Source organism: Acinonyx jubatus, chromosome A1, assembly GCF_027475565.1.
Source record: "Acinonyx jubatus isolate Ajub_Pintada_27869175 chromosome A1, VMU_Ajub_asm_v1.0, whole genome shotgun sequence".
Classification (NCBI taxonomy): domain Eukaryota; kingdom Metazoa; phylum Chordata; class Mammalia; order Carnivora; family Felidae; genus Acinonyx; species Acinonyx jubatus.
In genome coordinates, this window is record NC_069380.1 from 158,769,310 (window position 1) to 158,796,380 (window position 27,071).

At 34.5% G+C, this 27,071-nt stretch overlaps 1 long non-coding RNA gene across 4 annotated transcripts in view; it reads left to right on the forward strand.

The window, feature by feature from the left end:
• The window catches only part of LOC113603364 (uncharacterized), a 187,992-nt gene that overhangs the window by 9,446 nt on the left and 151,475 nt on the right, over positions 1-27,071 (forward strand). For all 4 annotated transcript variants that reach the window (XR_008299838.1, XR_008299836.1, XR_008299834.1 and 1 more), the window contains exon 2: positions 8,089-8,167. This is a non-coding gene — a long non-coding RNA (uncharacterized LOC113603364). The remainder of the gene's footprint in view (positions 1-8,088; positions 8,168-27,071) is intronic.

The window sequence follows — 27,071 nt, forward strand, 5'->3', positions numbered from 1 at the left end:
TTATTTCTCAAAACTGGAAAAAAAATTTAAGAAGAGTAAAAGGTATGTTAATGGACTATGTAAATTAAAAAGGAAATCCTACATTGGATAGTTTCAATCAGAATATTTCCATTGAAGACATCTGTATAATACGATGCCCTATATACCTATGACTGAAAGCTATATTTCATTAAACTATTTGTAAGGTTTGATGTTCTCAATGCTTGAAATGACATTATTTATTTGGTTTTTTTTTTTTTTTTGGAAATAGTCAATTTTTACTCAAAAGAGCACATATTCAGTATTCCTTCCTGTGGCAAATTTTAGCATTCAGTCTAATATTGGCTTCTCCTGCTTGTAGGAGGACCTCTTTGCTTACTGTCCCACAAAAAATCATCTTTTAATACTATGACCAGGATTTCTGCTCTTGTTTCCTTTCAATGTATTTGTTCTGCAATGTCAGGCAGGAGTGACAGACAGTGGTGCAGCTAAGATATCCACGTGAAAGGGCTGAAGCACACCAGTGATTTTTTTCTGCAGGATCCTGGACCACAGAATAGTACATTTAGGGATGAAAGTTTCTTTTTTGATGCTCTTCCTTTTTAATGTAGATGTGTTTCTGAACTATATTATTTTCCTTCTCTCTGAAGAACTTCTTTTAACATTTCTTCTAAGGCATAAATATCTCTCAGATTTGTTTGTCTGAGAAAGTCTTTATTTCTCTTTCACTCTTGAAGTAAAATTTTGCAGGGTACAGATTTCTGTATTTTTTTTCCTCTTAACACTTTTAAATGTTTAGCTTACTCTGTTTTGTTTTGCACAGTTTCTGAGAAGTCGAATGCAATTCTTATCTTTGTTCCTCTACAGGTAAGCTGTTTTTCCCCCCTGGTTTCTTTCAGAAGACTTTTTTTTGTATCTTTGATTTTCTGTAGTTAGAAAAAGATACGAATATATATATATATATATATGTATATGTATATGTAGATATGAATATATATATATGTATATGTAGATATGAATATATATATGTATATATGAATATATGTGTGTGTGTGTGTGTGTATACATGCATTTATCTTGCTTGATGTTTGTGTGTCCGGTGTCTGTGATTTGGTATCTGACATTAGTTTGGGGAAATTCTCATTGTTTCAAATATTTCTTCTTTTACTTTATTTCCTCTCCTTCTGGTATTCCTGTTACACATATCTTTTGTAGTTTCCCACAATCCTTGGATATTCTGTACCTAGCCACCCCACCACCCCACCCCGCCCCGTTGACTTTTGTTCTCTTTGCTTTTCAGTTTTGGAGGCTTCTGTTGAGATACTGTATCCTCAAGCTCAAAATTTTTTCCTCCAGGCACCTAGATGGCTTAGTAGGTTAAGTGTCCACTCTTGCTTTCAGCTCAGGTCATGACCTCAAGGTTGTGAGATCAAGCCCTATGTCAGACTCTGAGCTGGACCTAAAGACTCCTAAGATTCTCTCTCTCCCTTTCCCTTTGCCCCTCTGCTTCTGTGCTCTCTCTGAAAGAAAGAAAGAAAGAAAGAAAGAAAGAAAGAAAGAAAGAAAGAAAGTCTTTCCTCAGTCATGTTCAGTCTATTAATAAGGACACCAAAGCACTCTTTATTTCTGTTACAGTGTTTTTGATCTCTAGAATTTCTTTTTTAATTCTTTCTTAAGATTTTTGCATTTTTGCATGCTATCTATTTTATCCATTAGATCCTTTAGCATGTTAATTATAGTTGTTTTAAATTTCTAGCCTGGTAATTTCAACATCTCTGCCATGCCTAGTTCTGATGCTTGCTCTGGTTCTGTGACATGTGATTTTTGCCATTTAGTATGTTTTGTAATTTTTTTCTTGATAGCCAGACATGATGTACTAGATAAAAGAAACCACTATAAATAGGCCTTTAGTGATGTGGTGGTTCAGTATTGGAACAAGGAAAGCATTCTGTAGTTCTGTGATTAGATCTCAGATTTTTAGTGAATCTGTGCCTATAGACTGAACTCCACGAGTGTTTCTGTTTTATCTGCCCCTTTAGTGGGAGAAGATGTCTAGAGTGGGCTGGAGTTGGAATTTCTCTTCTTCCACATAGAAGGCTAGAGCTGACTAGAGGTATTTCCCTTTTCTCAGTTTGGTAGGCCCTGATAATACCATAGCAAGGTAGGTTCTAGGTAACTAGTTTCTCCTGAGAGTAGGCCTTGATAAGAACAGAGTGCTATGGCATGTTTCAATATTATTCCTCTTCCCTGCTGGAAGCACAGATTTTTCTGAGATATTTATTGAAGGAAATTGGTCAAGCATCTGGAGATAAATCTCAAAAAATTGTGAGGCCCCAGGCTGAAGATTTTAGATCTCAGACTTGTCTACAGTAAGCCTTCTGCAGTCTGACAATTATAAGTCAAAAATTTTTACCCTATTTTTACAAATAGGCACTGGTTTCTGCCTGTTTGTCAGTTGGTTCCTCTCTCTGTCTCTTCAGTCTACCTTTGACTTGGGGACACTGGTTTGCTCTGTGTCATCACCTCTCTCTCGGATACTAGAATATCATTGATTTTTCAGTATGTTCAGTTTGTTACTTATTAGGATGGTGTGGTGACTTCCAAGCTCCTTACCTGTGAAACTGGAAAGTGGAATTATTCAATGACACTATTTTCTAACACTAATTTTCTCATTTCTGTTGCTAGAATTTAGATAAAATGTCAGTTTTTGTGCAAATACCTTTGCACCTTTGCAAATACCTTTGTTGAATTCACTTATTAATTTTAATAGTTTATCTGTTTTTTTTCAGCATTTACAATCATATGCCTATGAATAATATTTTGTTTCTCCATTTTCATAGATTATTCCATTGTTGCTACTTAAACCTGTTTCTGTGAAAAAGTCAGCCTGTAAGTCTTAATGAAACTGCTTAAAATAATTATTTTTATACCTCTTGAATTTATGACTTTCTGTTTGTATTTGGTGTTCATTGATTTCACAATTATGTGTCCCATCGTGGTATTATTTTTACTAACCCTGTGAGTTTTTCTAGTACTTACTAAATCTGTGTTTTTAAGTCTCTTAATTTCTGGACAATGTTGGCCATTATCTTACTATAAACATTTCTTTATATCATCTGTGTCCTTTTCTGAGACTTCAAATAAGCAGATGTCCAGCATTTTCACCATGTGCTATATGACCTCTATGATGTTTTCTATATTTACTCTTTTTGGTTAAGTTGGATTAGTTTACTCTTAATACCTTTTAGTTTTATAGCCATTGGATTCTCTTCTGATTTAATGTTATTATGCTCATCTGTTTAATTCTTATTATATTTTTCACTTCTAAAATTTCAGTTGATTTTCTAAAATTTTAAATTAACTTCTAAAATTCTCCATATTATCTAATTTGTTAAATATTATGATTTCAATAATCTAAAATATCTTTCAAAAGATACCAACATATAGATTCTTTATAAATCTGTTTCTCTCTCTCTCTCTCTCTCTCTCTCTCTCTGAGTGTGGTTTTGTTTTGTTGAGTGTGTCTTTGTCTAATAAATTATTTTTGGGGACGCCTGGGTGGCGCAGTAGGTTAAGCGTCGACTTCAGCCAGGTCACGATCTCACGGTCCGTGAGTTCGAGCCCCGCGTCAGGCTCTGGGCTGATGGCTCGGAGCCTGGAGCCTGTTTCCGATTCTGTGTCTCCCTCTCTCTCTGCCCCTCCCCCGTTCATGCTCTGTCTCTCTCTGTCCCAAAAATAAATAAAAAACGTTGAAAAAAAATAAATAAATAAATAAATTATATTTGAACGCTGGGCAATTTTTACAAGAATGAAAATCTGAGCTATTATAGACTCTGGATAATGTTATTTTCCACAGAGGGAAATTACTTTTTCTTTTGTCAAGCAATATGATAGCTATAGTTCATAGAAACTGGAGCTGAGCTATTTGTAACTGGTTTTAAGTCTTAGTGAAAGCTGTTCTCTATCGTTTATCCTTAATCTTAGTCCATAGCCTCTGTGTACCCCAGGTCACAAGAAACATAAAAGAGGGCTGAAAACTCTTCTTAGTCTCATAGCCAAGTCAGCTTATTAGTCCCCTCTCCCACCTACAACTTTATAATCAGTATATACCTCAAGAAGAATATTTCATGAGTGCTACTTTCACATTTTTGTTCCTCTCTCTTAGTTCTTGGCCCCTCAAGACTTCCGTATTTTACTTTTAAGTTACATATCTTCCCAAGAAGATAAGTGATGTGCAAGAAGATAATTTATTATGAGTGGAACAGAAACTAATATAAATCAATATGAGTGGGACTAGGCCTCAGAATCCATAATACTACTAGAAGATGTTGTGATTTTGATGATGTGATGTTGTGGTATTGGTGACTCGTACCCAAGACATGAAAGAGGTTTCAACAAACCCCAAGACAAAGGGGGATGCAAAAACACTTATGAAAGAAAAATGAAGGTGTAGAGGAGTTATTCATTTTGTATCAGCTGTTTAATATAGCACAAATGAATGGAAGGTCTGTGGGTAGAAGAAAATACACTAGTTACAAGGGTTTATCTCATCCCATGCTTATCAAGGATTGTTCATTTTAAATCTAATGACTATTAGTAACATAAAACAATAGGTTTCACTAAAAATTTACCATAAAATGTATTTGGTAAGTATAAAAGCATAAGGACTTATAATTGTCCTTTGCTAAGGACAATTATAGCAATATATAATCTGCCTCTTGTATAGATAACATTATAATCAACATATAAGTTTAAAAGTCACCAAAATTTTCACTAAATTATCATTTCCTTGAAAATAATTTGAGAAAAAATTGAGAGTTTCCTTATAAGAGTAATTTCCTTGTTCCATTGTTTCTTTCTTGTCTCTTCCTAGGCATATATATTTATAGTTATATAAAGTTGTATATTTATAGTTATATATTTATTTTTGTAATATTGTGAATTTTTAAAAACTTTTAAATTCATATATATATATATATATATATTATTTTCTGCTGGATGATTACCATTGTATAAGTTTACACAAGAAGGATAATTTTATGGTTTAAAAACATGGCTTTTTTTCTTTGAATATTTAAATATAATGTTTAAATTGCTGCCATCAGTAAAATTTGAATGTGTTAATTTTACCATGATCAGGTAGCATTAGGCATTATGGTTAATTATATTAATTTGATGTAATATAATACTTGTAATGGTTTAATGAAATTTCTTAGATAATTGCTGATTGTTAAAACATATATTAGAAAGCTAGCTAACTATCCAGTATTCAGCAAGGTCCACTTAGATAAGCTGCCAGATCAGGTACCGATAGAATCCTCCATATGACTACTTGGGATTAGAATCATCAGTATAGATAGCACCTGTTGACTTGATGATAATTATGTGAGTAACCTTCCATCTTTAGTTTACTGTATTAAATAAGCACTGGAAAAAATATTCCTACTTTTATATACTATAATTCTTTCCTAAATTCAAGACAAGTTTCTGTATGAACATATTTAGGAAGCACAATAGGAATAAGGAAGCTCAGAAAATGTAAGAGAAATCTGTTTTCAAATTGAAAATTTTACAGTGGTACAGCTTGATGAGGAAAACTATTAAAACAGTTTTGATGATATTCCTATAACTGCATTCATTACATATAGAAGCCCTGGATAAAAAAATCAAGGTATTAATATTTTTAGGAACTTTTCAATTTTTATTTCCCTTAAATGTCTGATTTTTAAAGCCTCCTTAGTTTTACTTTTTTGTTTTTAATGTTTTAATTTATTTTTGAGAGAGGGAGAGCATGAGGGTGCGGGGGGGGAGAGAGAGAGAGAGAGGGAGACAGAGGATCTAAAGTGGGCTCTACACTGACAGCAGAGCACCTGATGTGGGGATCCAACTTGAACTCACCAATTGTGAGATCATGACTTGAGCCAAAGTCAGACACTCAACTGACAGAGCCACCCAGGCACACCCTACTTTTTAAAAAAATTTAAACCTGTTTAGGAGCACCTGGGTGGCTCCATCAGTTAAGCATCCAGCATCCGACTTTGGCTCAGGTCATAATGTCGCAGTTTGTGAACCTGAGCCCTGCATTGGGCTCTCTGCTGTTAGCGTGGAGCCTGCTTGGGATCTTCTGCCTTCCTTTCTGCCCCTCCCCCACTCACATGCCTGTTCTCTCTCAAAAATAAATAAACATTAGAAGAACTTAAACCTTTTTAATGTATTTACAAATTTCTAAAACCTCAAAATAAAAAATTCTATAAAGTGAGAAGTCTTCCTTCTACCCTTGGTTTCTTTGTTAGTTCTCAGCATCCCTTACACTATTATTTATTTCTTGTATATCATTCCTGGAGATTTTTATGACAAGCAATTTTATGTATTGATTTTACTGAAATAGAGAGGTTTCATTTAACACAAAGTATCTGTTTTTCTCTCTAATGTGAAAGGCATTTATTGAATAGATTAAGCAATTAGAATTATTTTCAAAAGTTTTATGATGAAGACAACCCAACTAAGTGTAAAACAAAAGATTTCAATTTCTGACTATATCTACAAATTAAGAGGTAATTATCATATACAATTATTAAAATTCAACTCTTTGCTTTTTGAACAAGAGGGGATTTATCTTCTTGCCTATGTCTGGACATAAGAAAACTCTAGTTCTGTTTAATTCAAGGTTCAATAATAACCTAAGACTTCTAAATTATTTTTAACTTACTGCTCTATCAGTGTATCTGTTTCCATGTAAGAAAGTGATCTCATATTTGCAAGAAGCTAACATGGTTCCAGACTTCATATTCACAGACAATAATGACTAGGCAAGGCCAAGGCCACTCATTTATGTTTCCCCTATTAAAAATCAGAAACCTTTTAATGAAGCATTTTCCTCCCTAACACATTTACCATCACATCTGATTGATCAGACTATCTCACATGCCCACCAATATACCACTAACAGTAAGGGGATTACTTTCAGAGGTCTAGACAAACACACTTTACCACAGAATTATCATGTAGGAAAGAAACACTAGAATAAATTCCAGTCTCTTCTAGTAAGAAGGAAGTGTAGAATAATAACCAACAGTGTTTTCTATACTTCCTGTGATCACTCTCTTAAAAAGAAAGAAAGAAAGAAAGAAAGAAAGAAAGAAAGAAAGACAGCAAGCAAGCAACATGCAAAAAAAAGAAAAGATTTGATTAATGAATGGAGAAAAATCACTGAGTAAATGTTTAAATAAAACTGGCTTTGAGAAAGAAGTGTGATAAACAGATATATCTTCATTATCCACTCAATAGATATAAGTATTGATCAGCTCAGGTTGCTATAACAAAATATCATGAGCTGGGTGGCTTAAAAAACAGAAATTTATTTCCTTACAGTTTTAAATGTTGGAAGTCCAAGATCAAGGTGCTGGCCAACTTGGTTTCTAGTGAGGACTCTTTCCTTGGCTTGAAGATGACTGCCTTCTCCCTGAGTCTGCACCAGCCCTTTTCTGTGTTCATGCAGGCAGAGGGAGAGGGAACTCTCTGACGTCTCTTCCTAAAAAAACATAAATTTTATTGGATCAGCACCCACCCATATGACCTCATTTAACTTTAATTACCTTCTTAAAGGCTCTGTCTCCAAATACAGTAACACTGGGGATTAGGGCTTCAGCATAAGAATTTGCGGAGGTCATAATACAGTGCATAACAATGTACTACTCTTAATAGAAATATATATTTTAGCATATAATGGTTGACATATAGATTATGCTATAGAGGGAAGTAAAGATTGCAAAACATGTTTCCAAAACTTAGAGCGGAAAAAATTCTCCACTCTTGAATTAAAGCTAAAAAGTGACTTTAAAAACTTCTCACTAACAAATATTACCATAAAGTCTTTGGTAATGACAACTTGGTGCTTCCAGCAACAGTAAATGATTTAGATAGTGTTAGTGATACTTCCAATTTACCCTTTGACTGGTTTTATCACCCAAACATAAACAGGGCATGCTGCCCCGGAGCTGAGTTACTTGCTTTTTATTCTGTAGACTTTTAATGCTGTAATTCTTAGACAGAAGGTCAGGAAAAGGAGAGGCCCTGTGAGGATTTCTAAATCATTGCCTTTTTCTCCAGGAACACAGCTTTAATTTCTGATCAGTTCAGTGTAGAAACAATGAGCCCTTGGAGACCTAAGTCATGAGTTCAACTAATGGTGAGTATTTGGTTGTGTTCTTCTTTAAACTATTTTAGAACAGAAACCATTTTTGTTGAAGGCTGAACCAATAACATGTAGGGAGACAAACCCCAGGATAATACTGTTTTCCCATAGAAAGAGGCATAGTTTCAAAATTTGGAGCATCAGAAGGGGCAGTGTGGGTAGATAGCACTATTTGTTTCATGGTTTATTTACATAACAGTCCCTAAAGGAGTTGTTAAATGTCACCTAGGAATTATATCCCATGAATCATAATGAGGAAAACATGAGTATTCAAATAAGGCAAAAATAAAAATAGAAGAAAAGAAGCTATTAAATTATTTAAAGAGTTGATGAAAAATCATACTGTTTAATACTTTTATAACCCTGGTGGAGCTAGAGGCTGGTCAGCAGTTTTCTGTAAGAGCTCATAATATGAAAACTTTTCCATTGGCAGGGGTGCAGGCTTCCAGTTTTAAGAACCAAGCATATTCAAAGGGTTCTAATTTTCACTTCTGGAAATGACAAAGCATTTTATATCTTAAACTGGAAAAGCTCTGAGTTACTTGGTTTTATATATATAAAAATATATATTATATATATATATATATATATGTATGTATATATACAGGCTTATTTTTTATCACTTTTTTCCCCTTTCAGACTTAACCCTCTCACATCAGATAAATATCTCAAAAAGAAAAACAAAAATGATGTATATGCAGCACAAATTATAATATAGCACATGATTTATATGAAAATTAGCCTTTGGAACAGGAGGTGAATGGAGATAGCATATAACATAAGCATATAGGTTAGCAGCCTAAGAAGTGTTATTTGGTATTCTGGAAAGTCTTTGTTTCTTGAGTCATATCATGGTTTACACAAATACAACTAAAACATTAATAATAGAGAATTATAATATTATTTGAAAATTCATGAACTATATTTGGATTACTTCTTTATAAACTACAATAGTGAAATTAGCCCATATCTTGTAAAATGAATTTCCCCTTGTATGTAATTTTTTTTTTTTACTTCAGTAAGTAGGCATTTCTGCAAAGTGTTAACATGCTATTAGTTTGTGATATGCTTATTGTAGAGATTTCCTTAATTTTCATAGTTTGGTATGATTAGTATAAAAATACATCCACTTTTACAATCCCAAGCAACCTGATATAAAATAATTACATGAATATATAGCATATAAAAGGATTTTTTTTTTGTTATTTATTTAGTTGCTTTAGCCTATATGGTGTGACATTTCCTTTCTGTTTCAGTGGCTCATCCTAGAAACCACATTACTTGTATTTGTTATATCTCCTTAGGCTCCTATTGGCTGTTAACCATTGCTCAGACTTTTCTTGTTTCTAATGACCTTGACTGTTTTGTGGTGTTTAAATGGGGCGTCTCTCAATCAGATTGGGGGCCCCCAAATGTGGGAAAATGATCAAGTGGAAGCCAGTGGCGTGGGAGGTGAAATAATTCACCTGGGGCAGAACAAAGGAGCTAGAAGTTTATTGAATACACTGCAAGGGAGTGGAGGGCAGGACAACAAAGGAGAGTCTATCTGCAAGGAGGCAGTGGGTGGGGGCTGTTTTTAAAGTGGGGGAGGTGAGGAGGTATGGCTACATATGGAATTCTCCCCTTTGGGGTAACTGTGACTGGTTGTAAGTAGTCCATTGGTCTGTTAGGGCCTACGGATATTTTGAGATGCGTTGCCTGATGGGCCAGTCTGTATTCAGCCAGGGGGTCTCTGTGGGCCCTTTCTACATTCCACTGCTCAAGCATGTTTGCCTAAAAGTGACCTCTATAAGTTTTGAGAATTATAGGTTAAATATTTTTTTAGAATGCTTTTCTAGAATTTGTCTGACATTTTTCTCATGACTAGATTGGTGTGAAGGGTTTTGGGGAGCCATGTGACTATCAGTAAAGGGTTATTTTGATCACATCATATTAAGGGTACATAATATTAACATGACATAGTACTGTGATAGTGCTCTTGGTCATAGGGCTTAGGTACTGTTTGTCAGGTTTCTCTACTACAAAGTTACTGTTTTCCCCCCTTTTCATAGTGTACACATATGTATGAATATTTCTTTTTTATTTTATTTTAATTCCAATATAGTTAACATACAGTGTTATATTAGTTTCAGGTGTACAATATAGTGACTCAACTATTCCAGTGCTCACCATGACAAGCACACTCCTTAATCCCCACCACCGAGATCACCTGTCCCCCCATCCTGAATATTTCTATATGCAAACATCTGTATCTACATTATGCTAACCATGGGTTTATACTGATGTCTCCAACTCTAATCATTCTCACATGAATTATTGTTTTAGCCTTTTTCTTTTCTTTCTTTTTTTTTTTAATTAGAGAGTGAGAGACAGCATGAGTAGGGGAGAGGGACAGAGGGACAGAGAGGAGAGAGAGAGAGACAGAGAGAGAGAGACAGAATGAATATTAAGCAAGCTACGTGCCCAGTGTGAATCCTGATGAGTGGCTTGACCCCACGACCCTGGGATCAGGACCTCTGCCAAAATCAAGAGTTAGCCCCTCAACAAACTGAGCCACCCAAGTGCCCTTTAGCCTTCTCTTATCTATACATCCTCATTCCAACAGTGAGAAATGTGGTTTATATCATCTGTACATTGAATTGGTCAATTGCACTATACTTATAGAGTAGTATTAAAATATTTATCCATACTACTTTGGGACACAATTTTATCAACTAAAGTACAGTTCTTATGAGCAGTTCCTTTTGCCTTCAGTCTCACAGACTCTTTACTTCTAAAATTACGTTTGTAAGCATCTTTTCCCGCAACACGCCTCCCTGAGGTTATCCCATGCATTTGTAATACAATTAGATTCCCTTATCACAATCTGCATTCCTGCCTGGGACCTGCAATCTCCAATGATCTTTTTCTTACTTTTTACACATAAAGCCTCACTCTGTGCTACAAATTTCTATAGAATTAAAGAATGCATGTCATTATCCATCATTAAAATATCATACAAAATAATTTCACTGTCCTAGAAGTACTCTGCTTCATCAGTTCAACATTCCCCTCTTACCACTAAATCTGTGTGTGTACCACTATTTCTCTCCTGTCTTCATTGCTTTGTCTTTTCCAGAATGTCATTTAATGGGAATCATACAATTTGTAGTCTTTTCAGATTGAATTGTTTCAACTACCAATATGCATTTGAGGTTTATCTGTGTATTTTAGTGGCATGATAGCTCACTTTTATTTGTTTGCTTGTTATTTATTTATTTATTTATTTGTTTGTTCATTCATTCATTCATTCATTCATTTATTTATCTATTTATTTATTTATTTGCTGGATGATATTTTATCCTAAACCGAACCTTATTCACTCGTGGAAGATCATTTTGGTTTATTCTTACTTGGAAATATGATTGAAGTCACTATAAACATTGTGGTCATGTTTTTGTATGAATATAAGTTTTCAAATCAATTGAGTAAATCTGTCAGTGGTATTGTTGGGTCCTGTGGCGAGATTGTGTCTAACTTTGTAAGAAACTGCTAAACTTTCTTCCAAAGTGGCTGTACCATTTTGTCTTCCAGCCAGTCAGAGCTACACAATTGCAGGATTAATTTGCATACCCATAAGTGATTTGTGTGAACAAATGTAAAATCCAAGAGATTAATAGATAGCCATGAAGTAAGACACACAGAGACCAAATCATAAAAGCTCAAGTGTCACAATCAAACTATGGAAGGATGGAATCCTCACTGAAAATTTTTGATTAGTTGGAGGGGTATAGTTATTTGTATATTAAAATTATAACCTTTCAGCAATGTTAGGAATAGAAATGTGAGATAAAATTTGGAATAAGAAAGAGCATTACATTGTCAGACAATGAAATCTGAGTCACAGATGATGATAGAAACAGTAATGTAAGAAGGAAAAAATCAAGCTGGAAAGGTAGAAACATTCTAAATTGTTTTGGAGATGTAATTGATAAGTTGGTTGGGTGTGGGAGATGAGTGAGGAGAATATGGCTTTGAATCTCTGGTATCTCTCTGGGTTTAGCAGCACTCTTAACTAGGATGCTGAATAGAAAAGTTTGGCATAAAACATACAATAAGATCAGATATATATTGAATTTAATGCGGAGATATCCACATTTCATATAAAGATTTAGAAATCAGAAGACAATTCTTGACTGGAGAGACAGATTGGAGAAGCATCTTTCCATTGATGTTGTTTGAAGTCATGGATTCTAAGTAAAGAATGTGAAGGATGAGGTGGGAGAAGGCTGACACGGTAGTTCTGGTTTTAAAACAAACTTATAAGAGATTGAAACAAACCCATTAAGAAGACTAAGAAGTTGTGACAAACAACTGAAAATGATCATGCTTAAAGAAAAAAAAATAGAGAAAACCACAGTAGGTACTTGTAAAAAAAATCTGTATCACAGATTTACTGTATCACAATCTCTGAGGCTTTGAAAAATTGCAGTAAATATAGTCTATACTATGAAAGACTATTGAGAGTAAATGCCATTTTGTAATATATTGAGGGTATGCAGAAGATGAGGACATTGAGACACTGAATAGAATTTATGTACTCATTGTAAAATTTGTCAGCAAAAGGAGAAAAACTGAAAGCATAGGATGGGTGAAGAATAAATATGTGTTAAATATGAAGAGGTAAAGGATGAAAGAAGATGAAGAAAAGGGAGAGGATTCCTGATGGGAAAAAATTCAATTTAAATGTGTATATATTTATAGTTTCACATTATATATATGTGTGTGTGTGTGTGTGTGTGTGTGTGTGTACATATATATACACATACATACAGAGAGGCTAGTGGTTAAGAATGTAGGTTAAAGGGGCGTCTGGGTGGCTCAATCGGTTAAGTGTCCAACTTCGGCTCAGGTCATGATCTCACGTTCCTGGGTTTGAGCCCGGTTGGGCTCTGTGCTGACAGCTCAGAGCCCGGAGCCTGTTTCAGATTCTGTGTCTCCGTTTGTCTATGCCCCTCCCCCACTCATGCTCTGTCTCCCTCTGTCTCAAAAATAAATAAACATTAAAAAAAATTTTTTTTAAAAAAAGAATGTAGGTCAAAGACTCTTAGCTCTGGGAACACCAGCTATGACACTTTGAGCCCATAACTTTACATGTGTTTCAATGTCTTCATAAGAGAGAATAATACCTACTTCCTTAAGTAGTTTGGGACAACTCAATAAAATTAAATAGAAAAGACTTGGTGCAGTACTAGCTACAGAAGTGAACGTGAATTAGTCATTTTGTGAGTGCTATGTCTTCAGCTCCTCAAAAGGCTCTGGTATAGGAAAGGGAAAAAAATCCAAAAGTCAACACCCATCCTTTTTGTCTTTTCAACATATACTAACTAGAAAGAAAATAAACTTATATAGTCTATACCTTCATCCTTTTTCTTTTTTTATATAACTTCATCCTTTTTTTCAATAGAAATCCTCTTCTTAGTAATACTATAAAGCCCTCAAGAACAAATCCAGCATTTCTCAGCTAGCATTCCCAGAAAAAAAATCCTTAGCAGCAATACCTACACCTCTATAACTTCAAGGGTGAGTTTTTCTTCTACTTGGGGAAAAATATGCTCTTTCTGTGCTCTCTAAATACGTTTTGGCTGATGGAAATGTTGCACTTTTTAGCAGTTAAAAATTTCAAACATTGGTTGATTTCTAGAAATGCAAATGTTTAAATAACTGGATTTTGCATTGTTGTATTTGTTAGTCAAATGTGTAAACAAGCCCATGAGGAAAAACTCACTGTGAAAGTTTCTCAATTATAATTAAGGGAAAACCTTCCAGAGTAGTTGCCTTTAGGAGCTCACCCAAGTAGAGAAATATTTAACTCCTGACTGAATCACATGAAAATTATGCTTGAAGATTAGTAAACTGCTTCTAATAATAAAGTTTCAAACCTTTTCTCTCTCTCTCTCTCTGCTGCTGCTCTATCCTTGGCTAATGCTTTACTAGCAGGAATATATTTATAATTGATAAATGCACAGGAGGTACGTAACACACAGGAGTGGAAACAAATCTCTGATCCTTAACAATGATCATTCCAGATAAGCACACACTCTAATTTATACTTGGGTTTGATCTTTAATTATGTGAATAATCATGTTTACTCTCTTATGAATAATATGTAATGATTTCTTATGTAAATAAAATGTTTGTTCTTACCAAATGCCTTAGTTGTATGGTATTCACTTAATAATAAACTTGTGGATGATTTAAAAATGATATTTTACCATATTTGCATGATTGCATGTACTTTAAATTCTAATATAATATATTTATGCTACAAAATTCGGTGTAATTATAAAACAATTGTGACTTAAATTTAGCAATAGGAATAACAAACCAAAACCTTTTACTACAGTGAACTGTTAAGATTATTTGTTGATATGTGAGTGATTTTATAATACATACTTTATGATCCCTATCATTAGGAAAATATACATTTTATTTTTATGTATTTTTTTTCCAACTTTTTTTTTTGGGGGGGGGACAGAGAGAGGCAGAGCATGAACGGGGGAGGGGCAGAGAGAGAGGGACACACAGAATCGGAAACAGGCTCCAGGCTCGGAGCCATCAGCCCAGAGCCTGACGCGGGGCTCGAACTCACGGACCGCGAGATCGTGACCTGGCTGAAGTCGGACGCTTAACCGACTGCGCCACCCAGGCGCCCCTATTTTTATGTATTTTTTAAGTTTATTTACTTAAGAGAGAGAAAGCACATGCATGAGAGTGGAAGGGGCAGAGGGAGAGGGAGAATCCCAAGCATGCTCTGTGCTGTCAGTGTGGAGACCCACACAGGTCTTGATCCCACGAACGAAACTATGAGATCATGATCTGAGCCAAAACCAAGAGTTGGACACCGAACCAACTGAGCCACCCAGGCACCCCATGAAAATGTACATTTTAAAGAAAGCATTGTATCAACAAACTTCTCTAAATTACAAAGTCACTTTACATTATAGCCACCTACCTGCAAAATGTCTATTTTTCATGACAAATGAGAGATTTGATTATGTCCGTAGTATTTGAATGTCACTTATTTTTTCTTGAAATTAGAATGTTTTATATACATTGGGATTCCAGACTTGATATAGTAATTTTAAGTAATTAATAGAAATTCTATTATTCCTCAGACTCAAGTGGGCTTGCATCAGATATTTATTAACAAAGAGTTTTAGGAATTGAGATAATTTTAATACTGTAGAAATGGAGTCAGGGAGCTGAGCTAGCTTGGGTTTTCTGTTTGTTTGTTTGTTTGTTTGTTTGTTTGTTTGTTTGTTTTGCATGTGTAGCAAAGTATACGTAACATTTTGAGTATTTTTAAGTGTAGAGTTTAGTGACATTAAGTACATTTACATTATCATGCTACAGGTTTGGGTTTTGAGGATTAAATATCAAGTCTTACAGATGCATTTGTTCACAATTACTTTGTGCCTTTCAGAGCGTGTGCACTGTTAATTAGGATGATTTAACTAGTTAGTTATGTTTTAAAGATATTTTAATGCTTAAAAAGGATGGGATAGAAATATCGCTTGTTAAGTAGGAAGACTTGCTTCAATTACTTAAAATAGGGTAAAACTAGGCATCCTGGACTCAGTGCCATCTGTACCTGATGTCTGGAGCCCAGGCCCCAGAGGGAGGGCCTCAGGCCTTCAGGCCAAGAGGGTTCTTGGCTTTGCACGAGAAAGAATTCAAGGAGCTATCCATTTAGAGAAAGGGACAAAAATTAATTAAGTGTAGAAGTAAGATAGGAGCTACTTCATAGACAAAGTAGCAGTCTCTCTTCCCAGATGAGAAAGAGAACCCTCTTTTGCCTGTAACAAAGAGTTTTATAAGTTTTTTCTTTTAAGTAGCTAACCATATAGGGAGAAGCTTACTCTTTAACTATGGGTTTATCATTCACATTGAGCAGTTAGTTCTTTTTTTTTTTGTTTTTTCCTTATCTTAGGGTTGTGGAATTACCCACAGGGAGCAATTTTAAGTATGTGCATCCCAAGGGAGTGGGGTCTTGTTGTCTTCCAGAAGTCACATCTTGTGGTTCCTTTTATGACCTGCTGACTTTTAGGTTAACAGTCAGCCTAAAACCAAAATGGCTTTACTTTGGTCAACTTGCCTCCTGAGTCTCCCTTCTCTCCTGCCTCATACTCATTAGTAGGAATGATAATATGTTAGTTGTTTACCTGTTAATACTTTTGTCTTATTTCTAAATTGTTTCTAAACTTGGGAAAATCAATTATTTCTATTTATTACTCCTTATTCAGAGTAATACACCCTTAACAAACCATTTAAAATGGATAATATGAGAAATTTGCTATATTATTACATTGAAAGGATTCATGGTAACAACTGCTTTACCACTTCCATGTTGAGCTGCTTCTGGGAAAAAAAAAAAAAAACGTAGTTCAACTGGGCTCAAGGCTAGGAATGAAAGGACAAAAAATAGTTTTTAGAGTAGTGAATATTTATATCCAAGATATTTAATAACATGTTTTATTTTTATTTATTTATTTGAGGGTGTGGGGAGAGTGAGAGCAGGGAGGGGCAGAGAGATCAGGAGAAACAGAGAATTCCAAACAGGCTCCATGCTGCCAGCGAACAGAGCTCAATGCAGGGCTCAATCCACAAACTGAGATCATGTCCCGAGCCAAAATCAAATCAGATGCTTAACCAACTGAGCCACCCAGGCACCCCTAAGAATATGATCTATTAATTTGGAAATGGAATCAATGTGACCACTAAGGATTGATGAAAGATGCTATTGCTGATTCTTGAAAAGGTAGACAAAGAGCCATATACTATGCTTTAGAATACTGTATGCACAATTATCATTTTTCAAAAAAAAATTCCTTATACATCAGACATATTTTATAGGTGAATTCACTTTTCCTGGCAGAATAGAAATCTCATAATGTCATGAATTTAATTGTTTTTTTCTCTCTTCTATATTCATGGAAACTCATCAAATTAATAATTTAAGTTTTATTCTACCAAATGAGCACTCACTGTCAAGAAAATCAGGTCAAATAGATTATATATATATGTATATATATTTATATATGTAAAGTGGCATGATGGGAATTTGTGTTACTGTTGAATTTACTTCAGAAGTTTTAGAATTCTCTTACATGACCGTTCATTGCAGGCTGAATAAAATGCCCCTAACCTTACCGGTCCCTTTGAGACCTGGAGACATACATTTTTCATTCTACTAAGGACATTTTGTATTTCCCACAGTGTGAGTTATCTTCAGTAAGATTATTGTATCTTTAGGTAAGACATATTAAAACTGGCAACCATTTTAAACTCATTAGCTCAGAGTGGATTTCTACTTATTACCGCTGAATACTGCTTCCTGAACACATATCTACATGGTATTTCCTTAGAGAAATCCTGTTGAAAGATTGTCTAAATCTGATTCATATTTAGGCTGACATTGCCATTATTCCAATTAGGAAAGTGTCAGCCATTACAGTTCATTTGCTGAGTGATGGCTACTATTGATGTTTATAGATTTTTTTTCTTAGTGTCTTTCTTGGTCCATCAGTTTTTTGTTTTTGTTGTTTTTTAATAGCATTTAAGTATCAAATGCAAAAAAATTCTCTTGTAATTCCCAAGGCTAATAGGAAGCAGTATGGTCTGAAAGGATGGCAAGACTCACAACAGGACAGTATTATTATTATTATATTATTATTATTATTATTATTATTATTATTATTATTATTATTACTAGTTAGCAGGCCTAGCCTATAACGAAATGGTAAACAGTTGAAATTTGTCTCCAGGCCATCTCTTCTCTTCTGCCACCTTTCTGTCATATACATTCCTTGACTCCTCAGGTTCTCAGGGCCAGAGATGCCAGAGTCCATGCTAGACTGTATTTGTTATCTACCTTCCCTGGGAGGGACTTATTCTGTGTTCATCTGTTTCTTTGTTCCTTAGAAAAATAATAATAATTATGTAGTTACCCTGTACTCTACCTACTCAGCTAATGTGAATTATTTAATGTAGATGTGTTAACTTGAAGTAATAAATTATACCACAGTGAGATGATCTTATCATGCTTCCTCCTCTCGCAAAGGGGATTTTCATCTATACCTTACCAGAAATTGAGTCCAATGCGTTGTCCTTCATGTCACAACGTAGCCTCTCCAGATTTTTAGTCTTGGTAACTTAGTTCCAACTATAACTCCTGCTTGATTGTAGTAGCCTCGTAACTTGTTTGTGGTATCTACATTCTCCAGCCTCTCAATTGGTGTAGACATTCTAAATTCTGCCGGAAACTTGTCAGTCTTTCTTTGCGGCATTTGGTGGTGATTTTTAAGGCAATAGGGCTGACAGCACATCCAACAAAACTAATGCCAGTACAGCTACTAAAAATACTAGATAAAGTATTTTTGAAATCAACTTTATGGAGCTATAACTTCTATTCATTAAACCACACCTCCATCGGTAGGGCATTTTCATTGACCTGAAAAGTTTTCTTGTGTCATTTATAGTCAATCACCCACCAATACCTTGGCCTCAGGCAACCCCTAGTGGATAAAATATTTTTAAAAATTATTTTTAATACATTATTCACATCCTCTGTATATAAAGGTACCTAAATTAGAATATGCAAAAATATATTTCTAAGTTATTCAGAAATCATAAAAGAAATTATAACAAAAAATTTAAAAAAGGAATTGAGTTACTTTTTTAAAATCTCATATTTAAATGGATGGGATATACGTAAATAATTTTAGAAAAGGAAAACTGTATTTCTAAATGCTCATTTTTAAAGAAGAAAGAGTTTCTGAATTAAGAAAGTAAAAAAAGATAAGTAAATTACACTGGGCATAATCTGCCCCAGGAAGGTGATGTGTGATCTTGAACCAGGTACCACTTACATTTCTGAAGGGACACTTGGGCAGTGTATCATGACATCCATCTAATCCTCACAATTATCCTAAACTCCTTCATAATTGTTTTGTCTTACTTGTCTAAACTGGAAAATCCTCTCAATAGCTCTTAATTCTGAAATAGACCGCGGCTTAAAATCAACCATGAGGGCTTTCTTCCTTTGGAGAACTTATCTAACTGTAAAAGGCCAGGTCATCTTTGAAGAGTTTCCATTTGACTTGAGTCAAAGGAAGACAGTCAGAAGGAAGAGTGGAAGTAGGAAGTAATAATGGTGTATTATGTTATGGGAAAGAGAGTATATGACAAATATAGGTTCAAGTTGTAGTTTAGGGTGATCCAAATGGAACACAATTTTAAGTTTTCCCTATTATTTATTTGTCTTAAGGAATCCTTAAGGAAGCAGTTTTGGAACTTGAGTTTCTTTTTTCTTTCTTTTTTTTTTTTTTAATATTTATTCAGTTTGAGAGACAGAGAGAGACAGAGTGTGAGTAGGGGAGGAGCAGAGAGAGAGGGAGACACAGAATCTGAAGCAGGCTTCAGGCTCTGAGCTGTCAGCACAGAGCCTGACAAGGGACTTAAACTCAGGAACCACAAGATCATGACCTGACCCAAAGTCGGAAGCCTAACCGACTAAGCCACTCAGGCGCCCCATGGAACCTGAATTCTGTTTTTACAGTCTTCCTTATATTAAGTCTGGTTCTATAGCCTATATAAAGGTTATGAAGAAACTTAATATTCCTTAAATCCTTTTTTGTTTAAACTGCCTAGATTAGATCTCATGTCTCTAACTACTATTCATAAATTGATACAGTATAATTCCAGTAATAGGGAACAAAAAGTGACAAACCAGAGTGCTGTACAAACTATTTGGATTTACGGCCAGTATCCTGAACAAATATATACTTTCATTAAGATGTTATCCATATACCATATAATTCACCCATTGAAAATGTGCAATTCAATGTTTTTTAGTATAGAGTTGTACAACACCAAACATCATAAAAATGTAATTTTAGAAAATTTGTTAGTCCAAAAAGAAGCCTGTATGTATTGCCAAATATTTTCCATTCCTTCCAGCTGTAGGCAACCACTAATATGCTTTCTTTCTCTGTATCTTCGTCTATTATGGATATTTCCTACAAATGGAATTATATAATATATGGCCTTTTTGTCACTGGCTTCTTTCACTTAGCATGTTGGGTTCAAGCATGTTGGGTATATATATATGGGAACCCATATATATATATATATGTATATATATATACATATATATAACATGTATATAACTATACATGTTATAGTATGTATCAGTACTTCTTTCCTTTTTACTGCTGAATAATATTGCATTTTATAAATATACTACATTTATCCATTCTTTATTTTTAAAAATTTGAGGGGTGTCTGGGTAACTTAGTTGGTTAAGTGTCTGACTCTTGATTTCAGCTCAGGTCTTGATCTCAGGGTTGTGAGTTCAAGCCCTGTGTTGGGCTCTGCACTGAGTGTGAAGTCGACGCGCACACACACACACACACACACACACACCCATCCATCCATCCATCCATACACATACATACGTAAGATAAATAATAAAAATATTTGGGTTTATCCAACATTTTGGCTATTGTGAATAATGCTGCCACGAACATTTGTATACATGTTTGAGTGGATGTGTATTTTCATTTCTCTTGGTATATATGTAAGATCACATAGTAATTCTATGTCTAACATTTTCAGAAAATACCAAACTGTTTCCAAAATGGCTGCAGTGTTTTAGTTTACATAACCACCAGCATTATATGAATGTTCACATTTCTTCCCATCCGTCTTTGTTATTAGTCATGTCTTAGGCGTAAAGTGGTATCCCATTGTAGTTTAAAACTGATTTTTCTGATAATTAATGGTGTTTAGCATATCCTCGTGTGCTTATTGGTCGTTTGTAGATATTCTTTGGTGTAATGTCTATTCAGAGGCTTTGCTCCTTTTTAATTAGTCTGTTTTTATGCATTGCTACTCCCAATTCCAAGTTCTATAAGAAGATTTTAAGTGAACGTTTTTTTAATATATTGAAAGTTCTACAATGTGATAATTTCATTGTAAATTATGTTTGCTATATTTTGCTATTTAGAAATAAAAGTGTGAGAATTGGAGTTATAATGAGAGACTTATAAGAGGCAAGAGTCAAATCAAGAGGAGGACATGTACATAGATTAATAGAAGTCCATGAAAATATCTGATCCAATATGTTGCTTTAGTATCATATATCTGAAGTTCACAACCTAATAGTTGGTCCTTTCCAGATGGAGAACTGACAAATATGCAGCCTCTGATTATAGAAGGTGATTAAGTGGTTCTTTGCTGCACCCAGACTCCCACTGAAAAACAAGAGTCTGAGGAAAATTTCCAATTATTTGAGAGATGACTCAAATGGAAGATTGATCTATAAGGACAGTAGGCTAATGCAACCTGTCACTATTATTCCTTGCAGCTGACTTGAAAGACAAACTTACTTGACCTACATATTTCCTTTGCCCTGTGAACTTCCTCTTAAAGATTACCATCTGAAAGAGATGAGGGCAGGCAGACTGACACGCAATGTCATTAATAAGAAGACACATTTTTACAAAGAATATTAATTTTCAAAACTTACTAGCTTATCAAAAGTTTCTTAAAATATGAATATACATTCCTAGGATACACAATAAACTCAGTTTTGGGACTTCCATAAATAGGAGTTTTTATTCTATGTAGAGCAAAGCTTATCATTGCAGAAGGTAGGCTCTAGAGACCTCAAGGGTGGACTCAGATTCTGAAGAGATGATCTTAAGCCATGGTGGCAAGGTGGATTCTGCTAGATCTTGGTGGGTCTCTGGAATTAGTGAAGACACCCACCCCACTACAAAATCAACAGGAAAATCTATTGATCAAGCAAAATTAAATTTATTGAACTCACTGCAGCAGAGTGAACTTGGACTTGGTGAGGATAGGAAAGGTTATAGAAAGAGTTTTAAGACCTGGTTTTGATGATTTCAGGTGGATTTTTCAAGGTAAAGTATTGACTGGAATTAAACTGACTTTATGATAGAATAGCTTTGGTCTGGTAGGCACAGCAAGGCAATGTTCTTAAAATGAGTCTTGATGATTGTGTTTTTAGGTTTGACATGTAGGCTAATGTGGTTGTTACAGACTTATTTTCTGAGACGATATACTTCCTTGGGCCTCTTTGTTTGGTCTCAGAGATGTTTAACTAGGAACCTGAAATTTTGCCTGTTTTCATCTTTTCCTGAGAGACAGTATATATAGGTTTCATTTCTCACTATCTAACATCCTTTTTTAGAGAAGGAGTGTGGAGGAAATAACATGAGAAAAAAATTGGTTGCATTTTGAATATTTAGAACTTGATTACATTTGGCTTTCATACTTTCTATGTGTAATAAATATATTTTAATTAACTTTGCTAAAGCAAGGCTTAAACTTTTAAACTTTTCTATCAAAATTATGTATTTCTTATGGAAGTTATACAGATAAAAACCTAAGGTCATACCTCTTTTTAGGTTTCCTTGAAATGTGGTTATTTTAAAATTGTTCCAAGTACTTGAGTTTATTCTTTAGTCCTAATAATTTGATTTAACCATGTGATACTTTTATCCCCACCTGTTTATTATCATTTTTCCTTTTCTCTTATTAATGTCATGCAAATAACATGTACAGACAGCCAGTTTGGGTCACATACATAATTAATAGGATTTGCATTCTAATGATTAAATATTGTTCAATTCAGAACCAAAGGATGTACAGTGATATATATCTTTTTTTTTCCCTGCAGTTCCTGCTATCACCCTATCTCCAGAATTATTTTTGTATTTATGGCCGATATTTATCTTTTATTTCTTTAAATAACTTACACTTAAGTTGTGCTGATGTCTCAAGCTTTGACATTACTTGGTGTTTTTGTTCTTTTGTGTTTTTCTCCTATCTGTAGAAATTTTAGAATCCCTTCCTTATCCTCAGTGCTGTGCTCTAAAATTTCACTACAATGTATGTACATGTATTTCTTTGTCAGTGTGAAGTGTGATTTTAAAGAAGCCTCTGTCTCTCTAAATCCAGGAAGTTGGTTTAAATGTGTTCATAGCCAGCCTATCTTCATTTGAATCTGTGGGGCTTTCTGAATTTTTCTAGTTATTCTATATTTTCTATTTGTCCTTTATTCTACATTTTAGGCATTTCACCATTTGGATTTCTAATTTTTTTGTGGCATTTTAATTTTTGCAGTTGTATTTTTAAAATCCAAGAGATCTTTCTCAATCTCTGATAACTCCTGTTTCACAGTATCTTCTGCTTTTATTTTATCATGAAAACAGCTTCTGTAATGTACCTGAGACTACTAAATAAGGTTTAGTTTTAGATGTTTTCTTTTGTTTTCTGCATTACTTCTGTTTAGCCTAACATCAAATTGTGTATTTTATTATCTTAGATTTTTCTCTTTTTTCTTTCAGTTTTCCTCAAACTTTGGGTGGCCTTCAGTTTTCCTCTCTTTTTGATAATAAGTCAATAGAAATACTCAGAAACTATGCATATGGGTCAGGCTCATCCGGAGACACTTATCCAGTAATAAGTTGTGTTTTAAGGAATATTCAAGAATTAGTTTGTATCCTGTTCTCCACTATGAAATGTTAAAATAGTTTGAGCTTTAATTTAGGAAGCCAGATCCCTTGTTAGATTCTACCATAGATTCTTCTCTCCATACTTTATACCAGGCTGTATTTTGGTCTCTCTTTTTTATTGTTGTTAGTTTTTTTTTTTTTAAAGTGTTAACCTGTAACTGGCAAATTCTAACGTGGTGACCATTTTGGACAAAGGACCAGGAAGACATGTGGGGAAGTTTGACTTTTTCAATATATCCTTTTGATAACTGTGACGCCTCCTACTCCTGCCCTCCACTGAAAGTACATTCATTGATTTCAGGTCTCACAGACTATAAACTACGTAAGTGAGCAACCTCATTGCTCTAACCCTTTTTTGTGTGGCATACCAATCAATACCATTCCCTCAGCTTTCCATCTTTGAGAAATTTGCTGATATCTCTTACTGCTGAGAGCATGCAACAATTTCCTTCCCATTTTCCTTTTGCTTCTATCTTACCCACTTTTTTCAAATTGCTTTAATATTATTCAGTTGGGTCTTTAATAGGACAGGAAATAAACTCATAAGTTTGGTTTGACATTCTTAATCTTATGTTTTAACATTGTGCATATACCTCTATTTAATCACATTTAAAACCATTTTCACCTATGATATAAACAATGGTTAGAATGTATAAATTGTACTGTTATTGTTGAGAGGGAGTTGAGATCGATATCAGCAATCTGCTTAGAGCAGTCTACAATGTTATGGCATTCCTGGAAAGAAATTTGCCTATGTGGATCAAGATAATTAAAGATTTGGGACTCTTCAGTGGCTAAATCGTTTAAGCGTCCAACTTCGGCTCAGGTCATGATCTCACAGTTCATGAGTTCGAGCCCCATGTTGGGCTCTGTGCTGCAGGTACTGAGCCTGCTTTGGATCCTTTGGATCCCTCTCTCTCTGCCCCTCTCCCACTCACATGGTCCCTCCCTCCCCCCCCCCCCCCCAATACAAAACACTAAAAAAAAAAAGATACTTAAAGATTTGATGCCTGGTAATTGTAACAGTCTTTCCTAAAGAAATATCTAGGGACTTATTTGAAGAACTCTGAAAAGGGCTGTTCATCACATAAAAAATAAGTTTGAAATAACTCAAATGCTAAAATATTAGGAAATTATTAAATAAGTTGTATCACTCATGCAAAGGATGTTTAAACAACTAAAAATCAAAATATGCTTAAATGATGACAATATAATATTAAATGAGAAAGCAGGAAAAGATACTATGAATTCAATATAATACACATTTTAACTCAAATCATATTGAAATATTTTTATCAGTAGAACAGTCATTGGCAATTTTAAGTTAAAATATATAGGTATTATAAGCAATTATAATAAATATAATTGTATAATTACATAAGTTAAAAGGAATTGTATAAAATATAAATAAAAATAAACACAGGAAAGGAATACCAATCAATAGAGGTTATCTTAAGATGATAGGATTTCAGTTGATTTTTATCTTTCAAATTATCTATAATGTTGTACTTGTAATCAGAATAAAAACTGCTGCTTTTATCTATGTTTTGGGGTTTGCACTGTGAACTAATCTTAAACTTCAGAATGTCTTGATTACTGACTATTTACTGGAATGAATGAAATGAAAAAAATATCATAGATCTATTCATTACACTGTTCCTTTAATTTGCGTGAATTTTATCATTCAGCTTTCAGGATATTTACACTTATATCAGTGTATACAGAACAAGTGCATTGCTCTAAGACAGGATTTAATAATACAGATTCACGAATAACTGGGACTCTATCCTATTGAGACAGTTGGGCTTTACTGTTATTTGGCTTATTTTCTGCTGCTGTAGGCATTTTCATCTACTGCATAGAAAGCACCTTTACTCTGCTAAAGTTCAGCGCCATTCTGAAAGATATGGGCCTAGAACGGAGTTTGGGAAAGCAAGATAAGAACCTTTTAAATTAATACATTGACAAGTTTGAACTAAGTCATCTTCTGATATGCTTGCTGAGGAAAAAAGTTCACTTGACTGGATACTTTATTCATTGCATAAGAAGCCCTACTCATCTTCAACTAGTCTAAATGTTGATGGCCCTGTTTTTTGCTTGGTTGGGGGCTATATATAAATATATCATATTTTCTTTTTAAATTATCCTTTTTTTTAAAGTGTACTTTTAAACCTGTAATGTATTTTAGTATTCTCCGAAAACTTATTTTTGTAATGAGCCTCTATTACATTTTCAGACACTGCCAAGTATATAGCAGTGTTATGACACTGCATAGGTTATGGACTGTAAAGCACACTTTATGTCAGTCATTTGCAGAAAACAATTTCTGACAGTAATATAAGATAGATTGTGCTGTTTTTATAGAAAATTAATAATTTCTTAGTGATTAGACCTTTTTTCTTCTGACCTTTAAAATTGTTATTCAGTACAACTGGGGAAGTTTGTGCATATGCATATATCTCTTAGATCTGAATTTAAATTGCATGAGGTTTTTCTTATACAGTCTGGATACTGTGGTAGGTTTTCCAAGCTAGCATCAAGTTTTGCAGAAAGTCCTTTTAAAAAACAGTCACATGTCTACGAATTTAAGCTGAAAGGATTCAGAGCAATATAAAGAGAACTATGTCCGTTTGGATATAATAAGATTAACTCCTATGCAATTAACATGATTCAAACCAAAAAATGATGGCAAGAATTTTTTAAAAATTTTTTAACAGCTTTTATTAATTTTTGAGAGACAGAGCCAGAGCATGAGCTGGGGAGGGACAGAAAGAGAGGGAGACACAGAACCCAAGCAGGCTTCAGGCTCTGAGCTGTCAGCACAGAGCCCGACGTAAGGTTTGAACTCAAACAGTGACATCATGACCTGAGTGCAAGTTAGAAGCTTAACTGATTGAGCCACCCAGGTGCCCCAAGATTTTTTTTTAATTAGACTTGTTTACTTTTGAAAAATCTCAGTTTTTCCATTTGTACATTTTTGGAAACCTACAACAACACCTTCAACCATGGTGTGAAAAGAGAAAAACAGTATGGAGGATCTCACATGTCATGGGCAACCTCACCACCTTCCCTAGGAAGCAGCTATTACCAGCAAGGTCCAATGGGTAAGATGTCACTGTTTGTCAGGTGTGTTTGGGGGAAACACTTTTTAAAGAATATGCCTTTGGGGCACCTGGGTGCTCAGTTGGTTGAGCATGTGACTTCGGCTCAGGTCATGATCTCATGGTTCTTGGGTTTGAGCCCCACGTTGGGCTCTGGGCTGACAGCTCAGAGCCTGGAGACTGCTTCAGATTCTGTGTCTCCCTCTCTCTCTG